Source organism: Populus trichocarpa, chromosome 6 (genome assembly GCF_000002775.5).
Source record: "Populus trichocarpa isolate Nisqually-1 chromosome 6, P.trichocarpa_v4.1, whole genome shotgun sequence".
Classification (NCBI taxonomy): Eukaryota; Viridiplantae; Streptophyta; class Magnoliopsida; order Malpighiales; family Salicaceae; genus Populus; species Populus trichocarpa.
Genome location: NC_037290.2, coordinates 11,195,485 through 11,200,923, shown reverse-complemented (window position 1 = coordinate 11,200,923; position 5,439 = coordinate 11,195,485). Strand labels below are relative to the sequence as shown.

General features: G+C 36.7%; 1 long non-coding RNA gene across 1 annotated transcript; it reads right to left on the bottom strand.

The window, feature by feature from the left end:
* Positions 1-1,871, bottom strand: LOC112327858 (uncharacterized). Its single transcript, XR_002982272.2, has 2 exons — positions 1,599-1,871; positions 1-706 (listed from the first exon to the last, which is right to left on the bottom strand). It is a non-coding gene; the product is annotated as an uncharacterized LOC112327858 (long non-coding RNA).
* Positions 1,872-5,439: the final 3,568 nt, after the last annotated feature.

Genomic DNA, 5,439 nt, shown 5'->3' with positions numbered 1-5,439 from the left:
TGAACCCACGATGAATTGTTCTATTATATTATATTTTCATCTTTTTAATATTTCTTTCATTTTGCATTTCTACTATTATCAAATAGAAAATAAAAGAACCCAATAAAAAAAAACATGAAAAAAGAATTGAGGTTAATTAAATTGGAAGCAAAAGAATAATCTTCACAATATGCCCAAATCCAAAATAAGCTGGTTTGCAAGAGCCCAATCCAGCAGGCGGAAATGGCCACAAGCAGCGCCACAATCTTCACAAGATGCTTTCATTAGATGGGTATCGAGCATAAACTCCTGTGTCTGAGGAAGATAACGAAAGAAAAACTCTTTTCTTTTAACAAATCTAAATAGATAGTTGAACAATAAGACCTAAGTTTTTTACTCCACGAGTTAATTGTTTTAGTTTCTTATAGTTATAAGAATGTTAATCTGGCAAATGGGTCATCTTCAATCCTAAGATGCAAATTCCAGGAGTTAATAAGAGCATGTATAAGATTATAGATCAAAGAAGTGGCACAAGAGCCAAGTTAGTACAGGTTAATTGGATACACTGTAAAGACCCATCAAACTGCTGGCTGCTGGTAATCAGAGGGTATAATATGAATTATCTCATCAATTCCATTAAAATGGAACTCAAAGCCCTTGCACAATATCCCAATCATCATTTTAGCAGCTGCGACCATGGCCATCACCTAAGAGGCTACGACCTCCACTATCCTCCAAAAAAAAAAAAAAACAAAGCTTTCACGTAAATAAAAAAAGGAGTCTTTGGAAGTAGACACAGACAAGATATTAAACTAAATATTAGATCAGACTTTTGCCATCAGGAAGGAGATATGATTTTGGTTTATATCAAAGTCCCAACGTGAAAGTGGGGAACTCATAGCCCTTGCGCAATTTTCCCAAACATCATCTGGCATCTTTTTTTTATCGGATCTACACTCAATCCAAAATTCACAATCTAATTAATAATCAGATTAGGGTTTATTGGCTTCACTAACTAGTTTTATAGTATTTTGCTGCCTGTAGATGTGTTCAGAGTTTGGTACCCTGACAATACCCTGAACCTGGAAATCAGGTTAGGCATTTCTGCAAATCTGAACCTAAAACTGGCAATCAATGAACTTGTAGGCTCAGGTTTGGTTTTCCAGTTAACCTGAAAGTATTCATACAAGTATGCATTCCTTCACCATACGCACTCAAAAATCATATTTCAACCTCAAATATCATTCAAATTTCAAGACAAAATCCATGATAAATATCCCATCCTTAAGAAGAATGTCGCATGGACATCCTTAAGAATCATGCATCAATCAATTCTATTACCCTACATTTAACATAGAGATAGGACCCTAACATAGATCTTACTATCCCTGGGTTGATTTTTGGATTAAAAAGATGAATAATGAACAATGTAAGAAAATAAATCTCGTCCTAATGAATACGGTGACCTCCGAACTCGATGGCGTGAAGACTGTAAAAATCAATCGCACAAATTTTTTACTTTAATTAAACCTAGATTTTTTTTTTGTTTTTAAAACTTAATTGCATGAATCCATGGTTGCCGAGAAAATGAAAACAAGAAAACTGGTGGCATTACGAACCTGAAAAGGGAGATGGAGCAATTCGTATAGCAAACAAAAGATAAAGAGAAACTGTAGGCCGATAAAAGAGATGGAAGTAGAATGGTCACTGACGCGGTAAATAGGGTAGAATAGAGTTGGCAACAAGCCCTGGTGTATGGAAGCTGCGGCCGTGGATTGGCAGGAGAGAGAGACTGCCTGAACGACTGCCTGAACTTGGATTGTGTTTTTGTTTCATCAGTGTAAATATAGAAACAGGAGGCGGCGGCTGGGTTTCGATTTTAGGGTTATAGATTTGGATGAACCCTCACAGGTCACAATTGCCCCTGTACTTTTATCAATTCCGCAAATTACCCCCTGTAAAAAAGATCTGATCAAAATTAGCCTCTGTAAAATATAATATAATTTAATCCAATTAAGCTGAATTATTGAATTTAATTAATATAAAACTATTCATTAATTAAGGGTCTATTTTTTATTCAGTTCATGCACAATTAATATGATAATGCAAGGGTAAAGCAATACAATTGGATTACTGTAATTACTAATTTGTAATGCTCATATTCGTTATCTATTTAATTTGTATTTTTTTATATATATTAATATGGTTCAATTGTGTATACAGAGGATGGAATTTTTAACGTAAAAAAATTCAAGTATTGTTAATATATATTTTAATAAAAAAATTAAATTATATAAATATTTATCTAATATGACCCTTGTATTGCAGCAGTTCTAAGCATTTTCAAAGTAAAATCAACACAGAAAACATGAATTGCACCACTCTGCAGATTGTCTTCAAACATATTCGTACAAGTTGAAACTATAAATAAGGTCAGAAACGAGTATATTTGCAGTTCCTTTCGAAGCCCTTAACTGGAAAAATTGGCAGCTGAAAACATGAACATTTTATCTTTAATTTCAATGGAGGTATTGGTTGTGATGGAGGAAATTTGATGATTAAAGTTAGTATTAGACATAATGATGGGAAAAAAAAGAGGCTTTCCACGCAGGTCTCTACTAGAATCTCAAGGAATTGCAAGGTTCCTAAAAATTTGTTCTCTTGGATTGAACACAAATAACTTTGTAGACAATCTCAAACAGAGTTGCTTTATTCATCAAGAAACTCAATGGATTCACGTAGAAATATGAGATGTTTTGGTTCAAGATCCTCTCTTTCCACACTCCATTACCCAGAAATCATTATGTGCCTTCATAATAGTATACAAGGATATTCTCCGAAAAGCTTGTGAGTCAAAACGTACGCAGAGTTTTCAAAGGGATTCAATTGTTTATTTTCACTTAGTAACTTCCTCTGTTACAAGCAGAATATATATAGCTACTCTACATAAGAATCCCTACGTTTCAGATCCTATAGTTTAGGACTGATTTGCTAATTACATGGAAACCTATTTCTACTAGGATACAATCACGTATTTACCGGGATGCTGGAATATATCTTTCCAGCTAATATCAGAGACAATGTAGGACTTGAATGCTGCAAATCCAACTTGGAGATAATTACCGCAATTGTTAACACTCCCCCTCAAGTTGGTGCGTAGATGTCACTCATTCCAATTTCGCTGAGAATTGTACTAAACGCGTGGTTTGACAGTGCCTTGGTTAGTATATCAGCGAGCTGATCTTGAGATCGAACATGAGGAACTTCAATTAGCTTTTCTTCTAGCTTTTCCTTGATAAAATGCCTATCAACTTCAACATGTTTAGTACGATCATGTTGAACAGGATTATGAGCAATATCACATGCTGCCTTGTTGTCACAATACAACTTCATAGGATTGACTTGCTTAATATGTAAATCTATCATCAGATTTCTAATCCACAACAATTCGCATATAGCTTTAGCCATCCCTCTATATTCAGCCTCAGCACTTGATCTAGCAACTACCTCCTGTTTTTTACTTCGCCATGTAACCAAGTTTCCTCCTACAAACGTGAAATAACCAGAAGTAGAACGTCGATCTTGAATAGAACCAGCCCAATCAGCATCTGTATAACCATTAACATCCAAATTGTGTCCTTTTGTGAACAAAATTCCTTTTCCTGGAGACGACTTCAAGTAGCGTAAGATACGGGTGACAACATTCATGTGTTCTTCGCTTGGAGAGTGCATAAATTGACTGACCACACTCAATGAATAAGCTAAATCAGGTCGAGTATGTGCAAGATACATTAACCTTCCAACCAACCTCTAATAGCGTTCTTTGTTAGTCGGAACTTGATTGGAATCACCATGTAGTTTCAAGTTCTCTTCCATAGGAGTGCTAGCTGGACTGCATGCTGTCATACCTGTTTCACTTAGTAAGTCTAAGACATATTTTCTTTGTGAAAGAAAAATACCTTTATCTGACCGTGACACTTCAATGCCCAAGAAATACTTCAACTCTCCAAGGTCTTTCATCTCAAACTCACGGGCAAGGTGCTCGTGTAATCTTTTCCTCTCTCCTGAATCATCTCCGGTTACTATTATATCATCAACATACACAATGAGAATTGTAATGTGTTTTTCATTATGCTTCAAGAATAAAGTGTGATCCGAGTTACTCTGTGTGTAACCAACTGTCTTCATAAAATTTGTGAACCTTCCGAACCACGCTCTGGGAGACTGCTTTAAACCATATAGGGATTTTCTCAACCTGCAGACCTGTTTATTACCTTCCGTTTGCTGTTTACAGCTAGGAGGTAATTCCATATATACTTCTTCTTGGAGAGTTCCATGTAGAAATGCATTCTTTACATCAAATTGATGTAGCGGCCAGTCAAGATTAACTGCTAGAGATAGTATAATACGAACAGTATTAAGTTTGGCCACCAGTGAAAAAGTCTCCATATAATCAATTCCATATGTTTGAGTATATCCCTTGGCTACCAGCCTTGCTTTGCACCGTTCAATAGTTCCATCAGCTTTGTATTTAATGGTGAAGACCCACCTACACCCAACAGGTTTCTTTCCTTTCGGCAAGTCAACAATGTCCCATGTTGAGTTTTTTTGAAGGGCTTTCATTTCTTCATTCATTGCCTCCCTCCATCTAGGATCAACCAAGGCTTCCTGCACATTGTTAGGAATAGATACAACGGATAATTGATGTACAAATGCCATTTTTTCGTTTGACAATCTATGATAGGATACATAGTTATTCATAGGGTATTTGAGTTTTGAGTGAAGGGTTGGTTCATAGTTCACCTTGGGTTTACCTCTTGTGACTCGATTAGGTAGTTCTTTTAGGGACTCAACTGGATGAATATCATGAGACTCAAGTCTGGAATCAACCGGGGAAGACAATTGGTTAACTGGTACACTGTGGGAAGCTGTCGGCCCCTCCAAGGTATCCTGGTTACCATCAACGATTTCTGGACCATTTTCACTGGTATACTCTTCCCTGTCCTGGTGTTCCTCTGTGTTCTCATTAACTGGACATTCTTCATTAGTCTCCAAGCTATCTAAAGTATCAATCAGTTGGTTACCATGTGCAATGATATCCACATTGTCTGTAGGCTTAGTTGCTATCTGCACTTCATCGTTCTCCTTAGTTTGAGATGAATAATACATAGTAGTTTCATGGAAGACCACATCCAGAATAACATAAAGTTGGCGAGAAGGAGGGTGATAACATCGATAGCCTTTTTGGTGCAGAGCATAGCCAACGAACACACATCGAAGTCCCCGAGGTTCCAACTTAGTTCTCAAACCTTTATGAAGATGTACATAAGCTACACATCCAAAAACTTTAGGAGGTAAGTTTGGCATTGTAGGAGCACTTACAAGGCGATGGAGAACCTCGAAGGGGGTTTGGAATTGCAGAGAACTAGAAGGTACCCTGTTGATAATGTATGCTCCGGC